The following is a 21,622-nucleotide window of genomic DNA, read 5'->3' as shown; positions in this document are numbered from 1 at the left end:
AGGTGTGATGTGGTATCTCAGAGTTGTTTTGATTTGCTTCTCTCTAATTAATAGCAATTTAGAGTATTTTTTTCATATGACTATAGATAGCTTTAATTTCTTCCTCTGAAAACTGCCTGTTCATATCCTTTGACCATTTATCAATTGGGGTGGGCCATCTCTTATTATCTCTTCTTGCAGGGTTTTGTTGGTGATCTATAGAAATGTTGACAATTTATGTGAGTTTATTTTATATCCTGCTACTTTGCAAAAATTATTGTTTCAACTAGCTTTTTAGTTGAATCTCTATGACAGGGATGGGGAACCTGCAGCCTCAAGGCCACATATGGCCCTCTAAGTCCTCAAGTGTGGCCCTTTGACTGAATCCACACTTCACAGAACAAATCCCCCTTGATAAAAAGATTTGTTCTGCAAAACTTGGAGTCAGTGAAAAGGTCATACCCAAAGACTCAGAGGGCCACATGTGGCCTTGAGGCCACAGGTTCCCCACCCCTACTCTAGGATTTTCCAAGTATATCCTCTTATCTTTTGCCAAAAGAGATAGTTTTATTACTTCATTGCCCATTTGGAGTCCTTCAATTTATTTTTCTTCTCATCATTATTGCTAGAATTTTGATACAATATTGAGTAATATTGGTGATAATGGGCATCTTTATTTTACCCCTGATCCTACTGGGAAGGCTTCTAGCTTATTTCTGTTACAAATAATGCTTGCTGATGATGTCAGATAGATGCTTCTTCTCATTTTATGGAAAAACCCATTTAAATCTATAGACTTTCAAGTGTTTTTAATAGGTACGAGTGTTGGAGTTTGTCAAAAGCTTTTTTTCTGCGTCTACTGATATAATCACATGATCTTTGTTACTTTTGTTATTGCTATAATCCATTATGTTAATAGTTTTCCTTAGATTAAATCATTCCTGCATTCTTGTTATCAATTCCACTAGGTCATATTGTGTAATCTTTGGGACATACTGTATTTTCCTAGCTCAGGGAGGGGGAACCTGCCTTGAGGTCATAACTAGTGTTTTATTTAGGATTTTTGCTTCCATATTTACTAGTGAAATTGGCCTTCCATTTTCTTTCTCGATTTTTGTTCTTGGTATCGCTGCCATATTTATTTCCTAAAGGGAGTTTGGGAGGACTCCTTTACTAATTTTTTCAAATAAAATATTGGAGTTAGTTGATCTCTAAATGCTTGGTAGAATTTCCTCATAAATATATCTAGTCTTGATGTTTTTTTCTTAGGAAGCTCATTTATGTCCTATTCAGGTTCTTTTTCTAAAAGTTTTATTTAATATACTATTTTCTCTTCTGTTCATCTGGGCAGTTCATATTTCTTGCAAGTATTCTTCCATTTCATTTAAATTCATAAAATCCACTTAATTCACAATTAAAATCACTTAAATTCACAATAAATTTATTGTCATATAATTGGGCAAAAAACTCCTAATAATTGTTTTGATTGTATCTTCATTTGTGGTATATTCACTCCTTCCATTTTTGATACTAGTGATTTGATTTTCTTTACTTTTAAAAATCATATTAACCAATGATTTATCTATTTTATTGTTTTTTCCCCCATCAAACCAACTCCTAGCTTTGTTTGTTAATTCAATGATCTTCTTATATTCAGTTCCTTACATCTCATCTTTAATTTTTAGAATTTCCAGTTTGGTATTTAATCGGGGATTTTAAATTTCTTCTTTTTCTTGATTTTAAAAGTGTATACCCAATTCATTGTTCTCTTCTCTCTATTTTACTGATGCAAACATTTAGAGATATACATTTTCTACTGATTACAGCTTTTGTGGCATCCCACAGATATTGGTACATTGTCTCATTATTATCATTCTCTTTAATAACATTATTATTTCTATGACTTGTTCTTTAACCTACTCACTCTTTGAGATTAGGTAATTTAGTCTCCATCTTCCCAGAATCCTCTCCCTGGACTCCATTTCTGTGTTTTGTCCTCTCTATAGTCTCTACTAGGCTTCTCTCCCCCTCTGAAAAATAAATTTCTTCACTGAATATATATCCCAATATAATGCTACTCAGGGTCTCAGGTATTTGTACTCAGGTTTGTATATCACTAGTAATTTGCTAGTAGCATTATTATCAAATATTTGAAGCATTTAATATTATTAATGCCTTTATCAGATGGAACATAACATTTTCATTCTCTTATTGAACAACTCAAAAGAGCTGAATCAGCATATCTGATCACAAAGAGAACTTTGTCATAAGTTTAAAAATTATCAAAGGAGCCTACTTGACAAAATAAATCATGTTTGCCCCACTTTTTATAGATGAAATAATAGCATTTGTGTAGTACTTTACATTTTGCAAATACATTTACATATGTTATCTGTAGGTATCGTAGGTATCTCTATTTCATAGAACAGAAAGCTGAGACTTGAAATAAGATGCTAATGATCACAGAGTTATTAAATGTTGCAAGGGTAGCAGTCCAGGGCTCCCTTAGGCTGTGAGTTTTTAAACTGTAGCAATTGATTGGCACAAATCTATTTGTGTAGTAAGGAGTTGGAGGAAATAGTTACAGTTTGTGGTTGAAAATCAAATACAATGTATAAAGGAGCAAAAAGTATGAAATTACTTCTATGTAACAATCAACACAAGCTTTGCTACTTCTGTTAACAAAGAGGATGCATCGGGACACAGTTTATCCTTGTCTTATCAGAGATAGGATGATAGGGTTACAAGTTTCATTAAGTGTGTCTGCTGCAAAGCTGAAGGAGACAACCACAGGGGGCCTGAGCTCCAAGACTCCTGCTTCTGTCTCACTTTGGGTTAACACCTTGGCCTTTGAGAGGCCTTCATCTAGTGCCATTAGTAAATCAACTTGAACATCTTCTGGAAACAAAAGGGGAAATTTATTAAGTGCCTACTATGTGCCAGGCACCGTGCTAAGTGCTTCACAACAACTTGGAGAGGTAGGTGCTGTCATGGTCTCCATTTTTTAGCTGTTCAGTTGTTTCAGTCACGACCCCTTTTGGGGCTTTCTTGCCAGAGATCCTGGAGTAGTTTGCCATTTCCCTCTCCAGCTCATTTTACAGATGAGGAAACTGAGGCAAACAGGGTGAAGTGATTTACCAGGAGTCACCCAGCTCGAACACCAGCTCCAGTGCTCTGTGCCTGTGGGCCTGCCTAGGTAGGGGCCTCATAAGGAATTGGCCTTTTGTGACTCCACGTCCAGGTTCTGTGCACTGCTGTGTCCCCTTCCTGACTCCAGGTTCTGTGTTGTGTGCACCATGGCGCCCCCTTGAGGCCTCAAATTAGTCTTTCCTGACTCCGGGTCCTGGATGCCCAAGTCCCTGTAACGGAGGTACCAGTGTACAAAACTATCCTTTGTCTGTGAATGGGACCATATCAGTTCCATCTCTGTTCTTCTCTCATATTTTATTTTATCTTATTTTTGCATGACAGTCACTCCCAGCAACCCTCCCCTCTGCCCAGTGAGACTGCGAGTAACAGTTGGTTCAATACCTGTGACCCAGCATCTCTCTAGTTAAAGGACAGAAGAGTTTTCCACCCATAGTTTTCTGGAGTCAATATTAGACACTGCAGATAATCTGAATCCTGCCCATGTTGCTTTCATTCATGTTCCTGCAGTCATTGGGTTCTGCTTTATTGATTCTGACTCATTTCATGTAATTCTTCCCATGGCTCTTTCTCCAGATTCCTCATATCCCCAATTTTGCTCATTTCTTGCAGCATCATCCATTTATTGGAAGTTGTTAGGTCGAGCAGTGGGTGGAGTGCTGAGCCTGGATTCAATAATAATCCTAAAGGGTGCCTTGTAGTGTTTGGCACATAGTAGGCACTATATGTTAGCTATCACCATCATCATTATTAACATTATTATTTTCCCCCAGTCAGCTGGCCCCCTCTTTTCAAGGCCTTGCTGCTATCAAGGAGCAAATACTAGGACTATTTGAGTATGGGTGGATCCTTGATTTCCAGCACCTGCTTCCCTGGGGTATATGGAATGATGGCTCAGACATGAAGAGCTGAATCACTTTTCTCTAGACTGCTTGGACCAGATCCCAACTCCACCTTCAGTGCATTAGTTCACTTGTGGACTCTTCAACATTTGCTATTTCGGGGATTTTTTATCCTTCCCAATTGGATCTGTATATAGTGACCATGTAGGGTTATTGTACTTTGTGGTTTTTTTTTTTTTATTAGTGATTTGTAGTATTGTCCATCTCTTTTGATCCCATAGTGATTTAGGAATTCAATTCAAGATTCATTGAACCTGAACTGAGAACAGGTTCATGATAGGGCCTGGGGCTATGGAGACAAGGAACAATACTTATCTTCAAGAAGCTTACCTTCGGCTGGAGAAAACTCTGTAAATGCCACCCCCACCTCCCGACATACACTGGAAATACAAATGGCTTCTTTTTTGGAGGCGGGGGGAGGGAGCATCAACACTTAGACAAAAATCATTAAACTTCTCACATAAGGAGCAGCATTAGGGGAAAGGGGGGTGGTGCCCCAGAGAATGAAGGTGAGAACTGAGAGCATTCCAGACCCCATGGCAAGTTGGCCTATCAGATCATAAACAATTAGGAAGCACCTCCTATGTGTCAAGCACTGTGCTTTTTACATTCCAATGCAATTCTTAATAAAATTTCCCCACCAGACCACTAGTAAAATTCTAGCGTCAGTGATTTTACTGGTGGCAAAATCTTTTTAATTTTCTGCACCTCAAATTCACAATTTTTTTTTTTACTTTTTTGCTGGCTTTTCTCCTGTTTGGGTAAGAATTCTTCCCTACCCTCTGGTCTAAAAGGGAACACTGAATCCTTTCCATGTTCCCAGTTCTGCTGAATAGACAACTGTTCCCATGGACATTCAGTAACCCTCTCAACTAAGCAAAATATGAGAAAACATTTCAACTTGGCAGTAATTTTTTTTAGTAGTATTAAAGACACCTACCCACATCTCCACTTACTCACATGCCTGAAAAAAAACAAACTTCCAAACATCCAATACAAATCCCAGCGACACAGTGCTCGGCTACTTTGGGAAGGCTCCATTTCTGGAATCCTTGATTGGCTTTGGGGAGGGTGTGTTTGAATTTGTTCCTAGCGTAAGGCGCTGATCTTCGGTTTTAGGGAACGAGTTCTCAAGCTGGGGGATATTAATTCGTTTTTTAAAAAATTCTGTTAACTGTTCCTTACTGTCAATGATTTCCTTTATAATCCAAAGTATTTTATTTTATGCATTTAAACAACATTCTGAAGAGAGGACCAGGGGCTTCACCAACCAGCCTGTCGGGGAGAGGGGGGGCGGGATGTGAGCCCTGCTCTGGGTCCTGGGCATAGAGGCTGGGCCCACTCGTAGTACCTGCTGTCAAAGCAATACTGCGGAGTCCGGCCCCCAGTAAAGTAGACCCATTTGTGCGGTGTTTGGGCCAACTTGCTGGTCTGCAAAGCTCAGTTCGGAGGTTCTTCTGGGTTCTAAAGGCAGCGGTGCGGGTGCCGGGCTCGCGGGGCCGGAGCTGTCCACCGAGGCAGAGGCTGCTCCAGCTCTCCAGGTGATTACAAAGTAGCTGACAGGGAGGAAATGAGCGAGCCTGGGAAGTTACTTTGTATCTATTTCCCAGGCTGTTTCCCAGGTGACAGCGGCCAAGCTCTTCTCGGGGATCTTAAGCGATCGGAGGGGGAGCTGTTTTCATCCTGGGCAGGCATTTGAAAGGTGTTCTGGACCCAGTGCTACGAGGTGCTCTCTAAATGCCCTGCGGTAGAACGTAAGCTGCCCGAGGGGGGGTGAGGGCTCTTTTCTTTGGCATCCCCAATGCCAAAGTCACTTAATTTAAGGATAGGACTGAGTCTCTACCTGTGATTTTCATGGTCTTGGCAACAGCGCCGGGAACACAGCGGGCGCCTACTAAGATCTAGCCGACTGGACCCGCAGCGACAGCTGCTTCCCGTTATTATCATGATTATAAATTATTATGACCGCCATTATTAATCAGGTGAGGCTGGCGGGGAGGGCCGGGATTCGAACCCGCGGAGCCAGGAGGGGGGAAGGGAAAAGAGAAGAGGGGGGAGGAGGAGGAGAAGGGAGGGGCCGGAAGAAGGCGAGGGGGCGGCCGCGGGAAGTGGCAGAAGCGGGAGGCGGGCCCACTTGGAAGCGCCGCCGGGCGGGCGGGCGGGCTGGCGCACAGGGGCCGCGGGGAGGCGGCCGGCCGAGCTTCCGGGGGCGGCGGGGGTGGCCTCCCTCTCGGCCACGGGCCGCCCGCCGGCCGCTCTCTCCGGTCGGCTCGGCGGCGCCCGAGGTGAGCCCCGGGGCCGCTGGGGGCACGTGGCGGGCGGGGGAGTGCGAGGAAGGGAGGGGGAGGGGCTGCGGGACTCGGATTCTGCGGCGCGTTGGATCCCGGGAGGGGAGGGCGGAGGAGAGTGAAGAGGGGAGGGGGCCACGGCTGTGAGTGGCGATGCCCCCACGTGGGGCGGGGTGCGCGCGCACAAGCTTGCGCCGCCGCCGCCGCGCTCGGGGGCGGGGCGCCGGGCGCGCTCTCGGAGCTGGCTGGGCTGCGGCCCACGTGACACGCACGCGGGTCGCTGACGCTCACGTGACCGGTCTGGAGCCCGGTCGGTTTGACGTGAAACTTGGGGGTTGAAGTTCTCCTAAGCCTCCGCGCGGCCGAGTCGCGCGCATCCTGCCCCACTTCCCTCCCCAGACCCCGGCCGCGCGGCCCAGCCCCCGTCGCTGCCTCCCCCGTGGCGAGCAGTTCCCGTTCCGAAGACGTGCTCAGGAGGCCATGTTGGCCCCGACCCGGCCTCGCGAGACTCCCCGGGACTAGGCGGCCTCGCGAGACTGCGCGGCTCTCGCGGGAGGGGGCCGGCCGAAAGTGGGGCCCGGGACGGCGGCGCTGTTGGGGCTCCCGGGTCGGGGGAGCCTAGACTGCTCGGAGCAGGCAAGTGGCCGGGGTGCGGGTGGGGCCCTGGGCACGGCGACACCTCCCCGAGGGACTCCCCGCCCCCGCGGCGCCCTTTACCTGCGAGGGGGGGTAGCTCCTCCCACGTGCCCAGGAGCGCCAGTGGGCGCGGGTCCGAGGGGCTGCCTGCCTTTAGGTGGCGCCTGCTGGGTGCTGAGGTTGCCGGGGGCCGCGCGTGTCATGCCCTCGGAGTGTTGTCACCGCGTCCGGATGGAGAAACGGAGGCAGGCGGTCCGTCAGGGTCTGGGCCGGGAGCGCGTTTGGGTGCCCGTCGCCTGGGCGCGCTGGCAGGGCTGGCACGTGTTGGAGAAGGAACTTTTTCAAATTGGGGAACGCCCCGTGTTTGGGGTCCGCGCCCAGACCAATGGGACCTTGCCTTCTTTCATCCAGAAATGTAAGGTGAGGCCGCAGCTCCTCCTCATCCCTAGCCCTGCCCCCTGCCAACTGGCCCGGATCTGGTCTAGGGTGGGCACCCAGCTAACCAGGGAGACCCGATCCTGAGCCATAGATCCACCTCAGGAGTCTCTCGATCACTTTCAATTTGGCAACTCCTAATCATTTCTAAAGTGAAGAGCCGTTTCAAATGGTCTAATCCAATGTGGCTATTTGGGAATTTTAGGAAGTCTCAAGCTAGCCTGGCCTCCCCTCCCTTCTTCTTTCCTTTGTCTTTACATGTGTCTGAAGAATACAGTTCTTTTGTGGCTTGAAGCTTGCCCTTTCGGAGGAGAGCATGAATCTGTCTAGAAGCTTTTGAGTTCATCAGGTTCTTTAAAGTTGTTGGAAAAGTTGTAAAGTGTTGGCTGTATGTGTGTTCACCTGTGTAGGGACGTAGAACTATAGTTCTTAGCCATCATCGTGTCGTGAGTGCTCTTTTGGGAGGTTCCTCCCGAGTGGATATGCTTTTCTGAGACTTTGTATCCCAGACTGACATCTGAGGAAAGATAAGAGGTGTGGGAAACGTTGTAGAAACATTGGCCCCCGGTTACAGAGTAACTTAGGGATGGCGGCAGAGAGTAGAAGAGTCTGGTGGGAATTTGGAGGTGTGATTTCTGAAGCTGACTCGGCTTACCAGAAGAGATCCAGCTTCAGAAACCAAAATTAGAATATGCATGAGGTGATTTTTCTCCTTTTTTCCTAATGTTATAGAGATTTGTTTGCAAAAACTCCCCAACACTTCTGCAAAAAGTGACTAACTTGAGAGTTGTCCAAGTTTCGTGTAGGTTGTGTCCTGAAGCTGAACTTTTTTTTTTTTTAGAGACAATGCTAAATGTGAAACTTAGTTATAGATTAGCTTCTGGGAATGCCATTCAACCTTAATAGGCTTCCTCTGGTCTAGATGGACATGTATTTCACACCCTGTCAGAACTCTTTCAAGAAACATGCTCCTTTCCTTCAGAAGCTTTGCTTAGACATAATGCTGTTGGCTCAGGAGGAAGAATTTAGCCTGCTAAAGGTCACTGACTTCTTTTAGCAGAGTTATTTAAAAAAGATTATTTTTTTAAGTGTACTGTTGGAAGGGAAGGAGGAGCAGTGTGGTTTGTCTGGATTGAATTTCCATTGCTGTTTCCTATTGAAAGGACGCTTGGTGACTTGAAAAGATCGCTTGCTAGGCTGGACATTTATCTTACTGAGTTCTCCTGGGTCATTTTTCCAGAAGTTTTAAACCTCTTGGACTGGAAGACAAAGAACTGTATAAAAGTGGATAATCTGTATGGACTCTGTCCTGTTTTCTCCCCAGACTGAAAGCTGTGGTCATCGTTTTCCCTGATCTTCTACTTATGTCACTGCTACCAGCCAGTAGGTGAGGATCCTGCACTCTTCTCTAGGGCTTGCAGAGGTAGAGGGGGTTATGGTATCTTAGGGTTTAGAGGTAGAAGGAACCTCTGAGATGACTCCATTTATTCCAACCATGCATTTTTTGTTTGCAGAAACTGAGGCCTGGTGACTTATCCAAGGTCATAAAGTAACCGAGCCAGATTCTAGCCAGCTTTCTTGACTCCAGTGCTGTTTTTGTTATGGAAAGAATGAAGATTTTCTCTCCTCTTGTGAGCTTGAAGGAATTGGTCTCTTCTTACCTCTAAAGTTTGGAGGTGGCTGCTTGTAGGTGGTTCATTGCCACTCTCAGGGTCTCTGGATGTCACCTCTGTAGGAGGAGTGGAGGGAGACTAGCAGGGCTGGTTCAGTGCAGGTGTGAGACTCGAATTTAATCTGGTCGCCTTCCTTGCCAGGAAGTTAACCACTTGTGAAAATGTTTTCCAAAGAAGTTGAAAAAAGTGGGACTCAGCAGAATTAAAATGAATGTATTACTTCCTCAGCCTTAGAGTCAGGCAGCTGACTTAGAGAGGGTTTAACTCCCAGTGTCACAAGTATTACAGAAGTGATGGGTAGCTGGAAACCCAAGGACCTGTGCTGTGGTTCTCTTGTAAAAGATGCTCACTTGTCTTGAGTTTGATTTCCTATTGTAAGTGCTTACATATTCAGAGGTATTTTGTACTTTTTAAAGAGAATTTTAAAAAATTCTAACCACTTTTTTCTTGAAGTCAAATGAACCAGCTTTTATTAAGTACCTACTATGTGCCAGGCACTGAACTTAAGTGCTTCAGACACAAAGAAAGACAAAATAAGTCCGTTCTCAAGGAGTTCACAGTCTCATGGGTAAGAACGTACAAACAGCCACATACAAACAAGACAGACACACATGATCAATTGGAGATCATCTCAGAGGGAAGGCACAGAGATTAAGGAGGGCTGGCAGTGGTTTCTTGGAGAAGGCAGAGACTCAGGAAGCCAGGACAGGTTGCTGGGAGAGGGAACTCCAGTTCTGGGTCCCTCACCCTGAGGTCTTAGAAACCTCAGTGACTCTCAGAGCCCAGCCTGAGCGTGCTCTTCCACCCTTGAAATGACCTTTTACATATTTTGTATGAAAATGGCTGATGGACCTCTCCCTTGGCATTGGGCATGTCGTGCTGGAGTTGTTCTCTTGTTGGAGGAGCAGCCAGGAGGCAAGTGGCAGAGTATGTGGAAGGGGCAAGGCAGAGGCTTTTGTCTTTGATCTTGGAGGTGATGGGAGCCACTGGAGTTTATTGAGTGAGGGGGGAGGGTGACAGGGTCAGGCCTGTGCTTCATGGAAAACGGACTGGATCGGGGAGAGACTTTTTGACTTTTTGCCTGCTTGAGGCAGCTCTGTGGCCCTGTGACCTGGAGTCAAGGACACTTGAGCTTAAATCTGGCCTCTGACCTGGGCCTTAGTTTCCTCATCTGTAAAATGAGGATAATAAAAAATCACCTGCCTCCCAGGATTGATGTAAGGATTAAATGAGAGCTGTATAAAGCATGTAGCACAGTGTCTGTATATAAGAGGTCCTTTCCCCTTCCCTACTGAAGAAAGTCCAGAGGTGAGGTGATGTCGTTGTCAAAGGAGAGGTGGAATTCACACGGTTTGACCACTGGTGGCTGTGGGAGATGAATAAAGCATTTTCTAAATGCTTTGTGCAAAGAATTGTGCTAAGAATATAAATAGAAAAGTCAGGTCCTGCTTTCCAGGAGTGAGAATTCACATGTGGGAGCTACCACATAGGGAAGGTTTTAGCTGCAAATCAGGTTGGTTCTTAGAGTGCAGTGGCAAAGTGGGCATTGGTGCTGTATCTTTAATGCCATCTCTGGTGTTGGTCAGGGTCAGGGACTTTCTTTTCTGGGTCTGTATATCTGTGGCTATTGCACTTGTGGGAGCAGTTTGCTGGGCTGAGTCTCCACAGGGGTGGCATTCTTCAGATGACGGCTGTGGGTACTGGGCTGGAAGCCTTGCTCTTCTACAGGCTTCAGGGTCTTAGGAGGGATGATGGCCAGGATGATTGAGAGTGATTAGGGTACCTTCCTGCTTCATCTAAGCTGGTTTGCCTGCCCTGTGGGTAGCAGTTGAGAATGGTGACTGTCAGGGGTTGCCACTTCCAGGGTGCTGGGTAAATAGTGATGGTGAAGGAAGTGGGGTGATAGTGGTACTCTCCACAGTGATAGAGAAGTTAGGAAAGGGGGGAGATCTTACAGGGAAGGGGACTGAGCTCATTTTGGAAATGCTGAGTTTGAGGTATCTGAGATGTTTGGGTAAAGATAACTAACAGACTTTTGGAGGTCAGGAGGGAGGTTCAGGCCCATGGAATTATCAGAAGAGAGAAGAAAATTCAATCCAGGGGAACTGTTGATCGCTGAAGCAAAGAAGGTCCAGGTCAGAGCTGTGGGGGACACGCAGGACTAGTTTTTGAGTGTGACTCCATGATGGAGTGTGCAGAGCAGCAGAAGCACCAGAGAGAGCATTGTCAGGAAAACCAGAGGGAAGAGGAGACGGGGGATGAGGAATGCCGATGCAAGAGATGCTCTTGTCCTTCCTCATTAAATGGAGTATCTGAACCAGGGTGGGTGCAAGTCTGCACATTGCTGGGGGGGGGGCTGGGTTGAGAGGCTTGCATTGTAGCATCCCTTGAGGTGTTTGAAGAGGGGATTTGCTGGGAAGTCCAGAAGGGGAAGTGTGCACGGGTCAGGGCCAGCATTTACCTTCATGAGGGGGCTTCTCCCCTTCACCAGTGAGTAGTCATGTATTCTTGGCAGCCTCTATTTCCTCTAGTAGAGTGGAGGCTCCTTGAGCACAGAGACTTTTTTTATTTTTTGTTTTTAACTTCGGAGCTATGTACTTTTTTTTTTGAGTAGACATATGAATTTATAAAAGCATCATTAGTCAGGGACACACTGTGGCCTTACAGTGTCGTACAACAGTTGATGTGGAAATAACTGTATTATCTTGGTTAATCACTTAATCTAGCGATCACGACTTGCTCATCTCTGAAATAAGGATTGGACTAGCTGAAAGCTAAGCTCCCTCTGCTAGATTATGGTCATCAGAACCCAGAACTAAGAATAGGTTATTTTCAGGGAAGTCTGGGAAGGATACAATAACATTTTAGACCATCATTAAAGAACAAAATGTTTGAGTTTCTACTGCTGAAGAATAACTTTCCACTGTCATCTGGAAAATTCGTTTCTGTCAAACCACTTCATTGAACGATGCCAGAGAAATAAGTTACAGCTGAAATATGTGGGAAATCTTTGTTTCTTTTGCTAGTTACCTGCTATATATGAGGAATAAATGAGACTATGCATCCTCTGAAATTTGGTGGCTGTGATTCTTCCTGAATTTGTGCAGGAACGCTTCCCCTCTCAAGAGACCCTTTAATAGCTCAGGATGATGGGGCCCAATTCACCTTCAGACACATTTCCTTCTGTCTGTCCCTCTTAGTCTTGCTCTCTGGATTCAAACATCCCTATTTGGTATGAGAATCCATTACCTCTTGTTTGTATGTTGACTGTTCAACTTTTCTCTCTTTTATTGTGTTCTACTGAATGAAAATGAAGTGTACACAGATAAATCACTTCTTGGTGTGAAGAGAATGCTAACCTTGGGGTATTGGGAAGGGCTGCTTGGAGGAGGGGCTGCTTGAGTTGGGCCTGGAAGGGAGCCAGGGATACCAAGAGCTGGGAGTGAATGATGAGGGATGGCATTCCAGGCCTGTGTGATGATCTGGCCAAAGGTGAGGAGGCAGATGTAGGGCCCAGCGGTCAGTTGGGCTGGAATGGAGAGTGTGGGAAGATAAAAAGCAGAGCTGAACCAGGTGGGGAAGGGGCACTTTATGGGCTTCTAGGATCCCTAGCCAATGAGATCAGAGTTGTAGAAAGTGTCTAGCACAGTGCCCAGTAGGTGCTGTATGAGTGCACAGTGCCTGGTGCCCAGTAGGTGCTGTATAAGTGCTGATTCCCTTTCCCAGAGCACTCTTGGAGCTTCTTGAGGGGAATGACAGACTTTTGCTTGTTAGGCAGCTTGTGTGAGCTTGGCCTAGAGAGGGGAGTGACTCGAAACCAGGACCATTGCAGCAGCCAGTGGTGAGGGAGACAGTGGAGAAAAGGGGAGAGAAACCACACTTCCTTTAGGCATTTTTTCCTTCTTATGGGTTTACCTGGGCTCATCACTTCTTTTCTGCTGCCCAAGTCTTAGCCATTTACTTTTTGACCATAAATAATAAATTAGGTGCTTATACAATGTCAAACCCTTTCCAAGCCCTGTGGATGCAAATTCAGCCCCAAGAGATTTTACCTGTGTTCAGGGAGCTCTCCTTCTAATGGGGAGAGACCCCTATTAAGAGGGAGCTAGACTGGGGTTCGGGTCATGCCCATGTGGCAGTGCAGTTTGACTCTGGGCCTCTCGGGCAGAGGCTGGAGGTCTGAGAAGGATGGCCAGAGATGAGGAGGCTAGCAGACTAGGAAATGTTGGGGGAACCCATGGAGGGGATCTGGGAGGCTGACTGGTAGCTCTCTTCCCTCAGTGGAGTTCACCCCAGTAGGGTAACTGTGACTGGGGGACACTGCCTTGGGGGACATTTGGGTACCCTAGTGAAATGAGACTGGGGGTGACTCCACTTTTGAGTTGGTTTCCAGCCTTGCTTCTTAAAAAATACTTAAGCTTTTTTGGACATAGTCCAAAAAATAGATTGAGTTTTCCTGTTATTCTCAGACTGATTGTTTTTCTGCTTACTGAATTTAAGGAAAAATCATGTCCTTTCTTGGACAAATTATGATAAATAACTGTAGGTTTGACCATGTCCCTCCTCGGTGCAATGAACTTCACTGGCTCCCTCTCACATCCAGGATTAAATACCAAAAATATTTGGCATTCAGAGCCCTTTGTAATCTAACACTCCCCTCCTTCCCTGGCTTTGCCAGTCTTCCACTGGTACTGTAGGAGCCAGTGGCACTGGCCTCCTTCTGGTTCCTGAAAACTGTCCCCCATGCATAGAGTACTGTCCTCATCATCGCTTGCTCTTGGCTTTCTTTCTGAGTGCCAGTTGAAAAAACAAGCTTTTCTCGAGCCTTTGAATGGCAGTGCCTTCCCACTCTTGGTCATTCCCAGTGTATGCTTTGTTTAGACTTGGTTGTTTGCATGTTCCCCATGTGAATAGGGCCTGTTTCTTGCCTTTCTCTGTTTCTCGAGTGCTTAGCATGACTCCTGGCATGTGAAGAAACATTAGGCACTGTTGACCGATTGTTGCCTCTGTCAGGTCATCTCCAAGCTTTGAAGCCCTGTTGGTGGAAGGTAGATTAGACTTACTCTCTTTGAATGGATGAAGGAAAGTGTTGAGAGATAGTAGCTTCACCATAGGTCTTTACTGCAGCCTGGGATGGTTGATAACCATGGCCATCCTCCCAGGGAGCCTCTTTGGGAGGGTTGGCTTCTTTGACACTTTTTTCATGGTGGATAGTGTCCATCCATCCACCTATTCATGCTTTTTCAGCCTGTGCTTTCTGTCTCCTCAGGAACTCTCTAGAGGGTGCTGGTCTATGTGTTGGAGAATCTAATTCTAGGTCTCTTCACATGAGGGTGGGTACTTTCTGTTACTGACATGCTACATGAGCGTGAGTCTACCTCCCTTTCCTGTCATGCATCTTCAATAGTTTTTCATATTTTTTTTCTTGTGGTTGGCAAGTGGCAACTAGGTGGTACAGTGGATAAAGCGCTGGCCTTGGAACCAGGGAGTCTCATCTTCATGAGTTCAAATCTGGCCTCAGCCACTTATTAGCTGTGTGACTCTGGGCAAATCACTTAACCCTGTTTGCCTCAGTTTCTTCATCTGTAAAATGGGCTGGAGAAGCAAATGGTGCACACTCCAGGGTCTTTGCCAAGAAAACCCCAGTGGGATCATGAAGAATCAGGCACAACTGAACAACAGTGGGTTGCAGGTTATCCCTTCAGGAACCACCTTCATATTTCTCCGTTGCCCTCTGGATGACCTGCCATTAGTTAATCAGTGGAAAGAAGGCAAGATTTGAAGTCAGAGGGAACTGGATTCCAATCCTGCAGGCTCTGCCATGTCTACTTTTAAAAATGCCTCGAGCTTAAATTATTTCCTTATCTGTGACTTCCCATACCTTCCAGCTCTGCATCTATGACCTTGGTGATCCTCTCAGTTCTAAGTCTGCCACTCGGTGATTCCTTGGAGACGATACAACATGCAGCCCTAGAGAACCCGACAAGAATTGGTGTTTGGAGAGGAGCGGAGGTTTCAGTAAGTAGTATGACTAAATCCTTTTGAGGAAACCTCCCCTGCTAAGTCAAGGAAATGCCCACTCTGGAGAGGCCATGGGAGGTCAAGTTCTTGCTGCCGGTTTTGTGTTAGAGACAGCTCTTGGTGCATGGGTGATTCTCAGTGCAGGTGGGGTTCTGTTTGAGGCATGAAGAGCCATGCAGTCTCCTCTTCCTTCTCCATCCTGTTCAGTTCTTAGTCTGATTTATTACCCACTTCCATTATCTGTATAAGATATCTGTTCATCTAGCTTCATAGTGTCAGTTTTGACGAGGCCATCTCCCAAGAAGAATCCAAATCTGACTCGAAAGGGACCTCAGAGGCCATTTTTCTAGGGGAAGCATCCCCTTCCTGGGTTCCTTCAGGGCATCCTCTGGCATGATCTTGAGGCCATATCCCCTCCTAGTGGCTATTCATACTTCAGCTTAGAAGCAGCTTTCCTAAGATGTGGTGCTTAGAGTTGAGCTCATTACTCCAGAGAAGATCTGAACTAGACTGAGTACAGAGTTACCCTTCTCTTGACTTGGATTCTGCCTCAACATTTCTGTAGTGGCTGCATCATTGGAGCATAATTGATCTTGCAGGGGGTGCCACAGACCCGACCCCCCCAATCGATTTCTCCCATCTTATACTTCTCAAACTTGTTTTTGTAATCCAGATTAGAACTTTTAGTCCTGTTAAATTTCCTTTGATTAGATTGGGTCTGAGATTCCAGCCTGTCAGGATCTTTTTGGAACTTGACTCTGCCCTTGAGTACGTTAGCCATCCCTCTCAGTTTTGAGTTTTCTGCTAATTCACTAAACATACTTTCTGTACCTTTATCCAAGTCAGTAGTGAAAACGTTATTACTACCAGGGGGCAGGGACAAGGGCCAATTTCTGAAGTGCTCCACCAAAGTCTTGCAGTTTGATTCCATCTAATTCTGCCACGTTTAGACCCAGTCTCTCCATATTTCCTATGAGTGGATTGTGAAGAACTTTTTCACATGTTGGGCTAACATGTAGCTAACATATGTGCCATCACTACTCTCATCTACCACTCTGGTAATCTGTTGGAAAAGGAAATCAGTTTCACATGCACAGCCCATTTTTGATGACTTTTTGCTGACTTTCTGTGATCACTGATTACTTTCCAGATTTTCACAAAATACCCCTTTAGTAATCAACTCTGGGATCCCCATTTCCCCCATCTCATTGAGGAGCTTCTGCCATCTGTTGGGGCTAGATAACATGAGCACGATGCCATCTACAGACAAACTTCTGGGCAGCCTTGCCGTCTCCAGGAAAGAGGCAGCATAGGGTTGTCTTTGAAGTGGGGTAGATTGGAGCCTTCTTGAAGGTGGGACTCTTTTCCAGTTTGTTTTTATGTCCTTTTCTTGAATGGGTTTCTTATATAGTACATGCTTAGTACATGACCTGGACAAAATTAAATTGTTCTGTGTGTGCTTCTGGGCAGATGGTTAGATTGTGAGCTGCTTGAGGGCAGGGCCTGTCTTTATATCCCCAGTGCTTAGCCCAGTGCCCCCCTCCCTGCCCCTATAGTAGGAGCTTAAGAAATGTTGATTGATTGAAATGGCTTGATCTCTTAAAGCCTTGGTTTCCTCTCTTGTAAATGGAAAAAGTAATACCTGTAGAAACTACCAAATGAGATAATGCATGTAAAAGGCTTAACTAGCCTTAAAGCACTATATAGGTAATATTGTTGGTTCAGTTGTTTCAGTCCTGTCTGACTCTTTGTGGCCCCATTTGGGATTTTCTTGCCAAGTGGTTTGCCATTTCCTTCTCCAGCTCATTTTACAGACAAGGAAGCTGAGGCAAACAGGGGTAAGTGACTTGCCCTGGGTCACACAGCTACTAAGTGTCTGAGGCTGGATTTGAACTTAGGTCTCTCCGTTGCACTCCCTAGCTGCCCTTATGAACTTCTTAGAATTGGTTTTAAGTGCATTAAATAAAAGTCAGTAAATATTTATTAAGCACCTACTATATGCCAGATACTGAACTAAGTGCTGGGAATACAAAGAGAAGCCTAAGATGGACCCGGCTCTTGGGGGGTGGGGGTGGGGCGAGAAACTGAGGCTTGGGGCGCCCTCCGCTGGAATATCTGGGGAAGGATAAGTCCCAGAGTGGGAAATGATGGGGCGAATTCCCTGCTTGCCTTCCTTCAGTGGGAGAGGATGAGAGAGGAGCTCTTCACTCATTCCAGTCAGAGGCAAGGGAAAAAAAAGGAATCCAATCCTAGTGAAATGCAGTTATCAAGATATTTAAAATAACAAGTTTGGGACTTAAGAGCCCCTGACCCTGGAGGATGTGGAGACAAGAGAAGCAGGTTGAAGACTAAGCTTGACTCTCCCCAGGCTCGGGGAGCAGGGTGCTGTGGAGATCCAGTGGAGGAGAGCACATCTGGTGTCATCTGGGCCAGTCTGAAGGGTGGGAAGGGAAACTTGGGGGTTGTGTGGATCTGTTTCTCTTGATGTTAGTGATTTAGAGCACTCTTCATATGGCTGATGATGAGTGCATTTACTAGAGGAGATGGTTGCAGAAACGTCATGACTGTGGACTTAGAAAAACACTGCATTTAATAAGCAAGAGGTCATTGGTAACCTTGACCAGAGTGGAGGAATGTGGATGGTTTTATTTAGGCTGTGACAGGGAGGAGACCTTGAATGATAATTTAGGGGAATGTCTAGGTTAAGTGGAACCTTTTTGACGATTGACCACCTCTTGTTTCTAAATATCATGCTTTTTCATGGAACTAGGTGTACCATGAGCCTCTTAGCCTCCTTGCTGACCCTGTGATGTAGGTCTATCCCAGTGCAGTCCAAGATTGAGTTTCTTTCCATCTGTGCTTGAGCCTACTTGTGATTTAACTGTTCGTGTGCTGTCATGTGCCTCATCTCTCAATTTTGACATGTTGGCATTATTTTTACCTTGTTCTTATCCTTTATACAATCCATTATCAATTCCGTTTAATTATTTCTGCAGTTTTTAGACTTCACCCTAAATAGTTCAATTCTTATTTGGGACTTACTGGATTTGGAGGGAAGCAATATTTAACATTTGCAAATATGTAAAGTCAGTTTATATATTTAAGATTCATTTTGCCCTAAAATTGACTTCTGGTGCTTGGGCCTCAAGCCCTCGCAAACTTTACACTGGTTTCTAAAGTTACTTTCTTACCTCCCAGTCTTCTTTCTTTCCTCATAAACACAATATTCCATCTCCCACATTTTTGAGGAATAGCAAAGGTATGTTTTTATTTTAGATGAAATAATTTTCAAAAGCAGTTGAGACTGGTTATAAAGAAAAAGGGTTAGTTATGAGTCTTTTTGGAGAATGGACAAAATTTAGACTCAATGTGTTTAGGTTTTATTCTTTTGGGTTTCCTCCTGGACTCCAATATTTAATTTGACATTATGCTTATGCTGTATTACATATTGTGAAGTACAAGGTCTAATTAACTAAAACAATAATATTTTCTCCTTTAATTGTTAGCATCATTGCAATATTTTTTTTTTTAGTCCCCTTATTTGATTTTTTAAAGCCCTTTTTTTAAAAAAATTAATTAATTAATTAATTTCACTTTTAACATTCATTTTCACAGAATTTTTGGGCTCCAAATTTTCTCCCCTCTTGTCCCCTCCCCCCACCCCAAAACACCGAGCATTCCAATTGCCCCCATCACCACTCCGCTCTCTCCTCCATCATTCCTCTCTGCCCTTGTCTCCATCCTCTCCTCTGCCCTGTTGTGCCAAATAACTTTCTATACCCCTTTACCTGTATTTCTTATTTCCTAGCAGCAAGAACAGTACTTGACAGTTATTCCTAAAACTTTGAGTTCCAACTTCTTTTCCTCCCTCCCTCCCCTCCCCCTCCCTTTGGAAGGCAAGCAACTCAATATAGGCCAAATCTGTGTAGTTTTGCAAATGACTTCCATAATAGTCGTGTTGTATAAGACTAACTGTATTTCCCTCCATCCTATCCTGCTTCCAATTACTTCTATTCTCTCTTTTGATCCTGTCCCTCCCTATGAGTGTCGACCTCAAATTGTACCCTCCTTCTCATGCCCTCCCTTCCATCGTCCCCCCCACCCTGTTTATCCCCTTGTCCCCCACCTTCCTGTATTGTAAGATAGGTTTTCATACCAAAATGAGTGTGCATTTTATTCCTTCCTTTAGTGGAATGTGATGAGAGTAAACTTCATGTTTTTCTCTCACCTCCCCTTTTTTTCCCCAAACTAAAAAAATCTTTTGCTTGCCTCTTTTATGAGAGATAATTTGCCCCAATCTGTTTCTCCCTTTCTCCCCCCATATATTTCTCTCTCACTGCTTGATTTCATTTTTTTTTAAGATATGATCCCATCCTATTCAGTTCACTCTGCGCACTCTGTCTCTATGAGTGTGTGCGTGTGCATGTATATGTGTGTAATCCCACCAAGTACCCAGATACTGAATAGTTTCAAGAGTTACTAATATTGTCTTTCCATGTAGGGATATAAACAGTTCAACTTTTATAAGTCCCTTACTTCTTCTCTTTGCTGTTCACCTTTTCATGCTTCTCTTCATTCTTGTGTTTGAAAGTCAAATTTTCTTTTTAGCTCTGGTCTTTTCATCAAGAATGCTTGAAAGTCCTCTATTTCATTAAAAGACCAATTTTTTCCCCTGAATTATTATACTCAGTTTTGCTGGGTAGGTGATTCTTGGTTTTAGTCCTAGTTCCTTTGACTTCTGGAATATCCTATTCCATGCCCTTCGATCCCTTAATGTAGAAGCTGCTAGATCTTGTGTTGTCCTGATTGTATTTCCACAGTACTTGAATTGTTTCTTTCTAGCTGCTTGCAATATTTTCTCCTTGACCTGGGAATTCTGGAATTTGGCCACAATGTTCCTAGGAGTTTCTCTTTTTGGATCTGTTTCAGGCGGTGGTCTGTGGATTCCTTGAATATTTATTTTGCCCTCTGGTTCTAGAATCTCAGGGCAGTTTTCCTTGATAATTTCATGAAAGATGATGTCTAGGCTCTTTTTTTGATCATGGCTTTCAGGTAGGCCCATAATTTTAAAATTGTCTCTCCTGGATCTATTTTCCAGGTCAGTTGTTTTTCCAATGAGATATTTCACATTATCTTCCATTTTTTCATTCTTTTGGTTTTGTTTTGTGATTTCTTGGTTTCTCATAAAGTCATTAGCCTCCATCTGTTCCATTCTAATTTTGAAAGAACTATTTTCTTCAGTGAGCTTTTGAATCTCCTTTTCCATTTGGCTAATTCTGCTTTTGAAAGCATTCTTCTCCTCATTGGCTTCTTGAACCTCCTTTGCCAATTGAGTTAGCCTATTTTTCAGGGTGTTATTTTCTTCTGCATTTTTTTGGGTCTCCTTTAGCAGGGTGCTGATCTGTTGTTCATACTTTGCTTGCAAGTCTTTTATTGCTCTTCCCAGTTTTTCCTCCACCTCTCTAACATAATTTTGAAAATTTTTTGAGCTCTTTATGGCCTTTTCCCAGAACTGATCCCATTGAGTGGGCTGGGATGTAGAAGCACTGACTTCCATGTCTTCCCCTGATGGTGAGCACCGCTCTTCCTCATCAGAAAGGAGGGGAGGAGAAACCTGCTCACCAAGAAAGTAACCCTCTATAGTCTTGGTTTTTTTCCCTTTTCTGGACATTTTCCCAGCCAGTGACTTGAGCTCTGAATATTCTCCTCACACCCACCTCGCCTCCGGATCCTCCCAGCCCGTGTTTGGGGTCTGAGACTCAAATGCTGCTTCCCAGCCTCAGGGCTTTCAGCAGGGTCAGGGCTGCTATTCAGTGTGAGATTAAGTTCAGGTGCTCAGGTCAGGGCAGGGCCGCCTCTCAGGCTCAGTTCCCTCAGGGGGTTTATGTGGAGACCTTCAACAATGGATCCAGGCTCCTGCCTGCTTGGGGAGCCCCAGTCTGCTTCCGACTCTGCTGTTGCCTCCCGAGGGGGCCTGAGTATGGGGGCATCCCACTCCCCTCTCGACCCACCAAAGAGACCTTCTCACTGACCCCCGTCACCTGTGGGTGGAGGGACCTGTGCGGCTGCTGGAGATCCCGTCCCTGAAGTCCGCTCGGATCTTCTCCTCTCGGTGCCAGGGCCGGGGCAGGGCTGGGCTGGGCTCCGTGTCCGCAGCACAGCGGACCTTTTGCGAGAGGTTTGCAGGTCCCTCTGGAACAGAAATCTTATCCGCTCTGCTGTTCTGTGGCTTCTCCTGTTCCCAAATTTATTGGCAGCTCTTTACTACAGATATTTCATGGGCTGTGGGTCCGGAGCTAGCGTATTTGTGTGTTTCTACTCCGCCATCTTGGCTCCGCCCCCTCTTGCAATATTTTTAATACATGTTTAGCTCCTGTTTTGAAAGTATTGTATGAAATAGACATGCATGACTTTTTGATTGGTGAGTGTCTACGCATAGATAATCACCCTTAAAAGGAGTTTTATTGTTCATCATTACTCTAGTGTAATTGCTGACCTTCTCACTGCCCAATTCCCTGACATTTTTCCTTTGAGACTTTAT

The 21,622-nt window shown here is 45.2% G+C and overlaps 1 protein-coding gene across 11 annotated transcripts in view; it reads left to right on the top strand.

Annotated features, from left to right (window-relative positions):
* Positions 1 to 6,169: 6,169 nt before the first annotated feature.
* Positions 6,170 to 21,622, top strand: part of ZZZ3 (zinc finger ZZ-type containing 3) — a 91,125-nt gene continuing 75,672 nt past the window's right edge. For 4 of the 11 annotated variants that reach the window (XR_011975910.1, XM_072649898.1, XM_072649900.1 and 1 more), the window contains exons 1-2: positions 6,170 to 6,313; positions 14,949 to 15,078. The gene's annotated coding sequence lies outside the window, so the exon portion shown is untranslated. Of the gene's footprint in view, positions 6,314 to 6,610; positions 6,953 to 14,948; positions 15,079 to 21,622 lie in introns of those variants that run through there. The other 7 variants (XM_072649901.1, XM_072649903.1, XM_072649895.1 and 4 more) reach the window with 6 other exon arrangements.

This window comes from Notamacropus eugenii, chromosome 2 (assembly GCF_028372415.1).
Source record: "Notamacropus eugenii isolate mMacEug1 chromosome 2, mMacEug1.pri_v2, whole genome shotgun sequence".
NCBI classification, from domain to species: Eukaryota; Metazoa; Chordata; class Mammalia; order Diprotodontia; family Macropodidae; genus Notamacropus; species Notamacropus eugenii.
The sequence above is the reverse complement of the archived record's forward strand: the minus strand, read 5'-3'. Positions and strand labels throughout refer to the sequence as shown.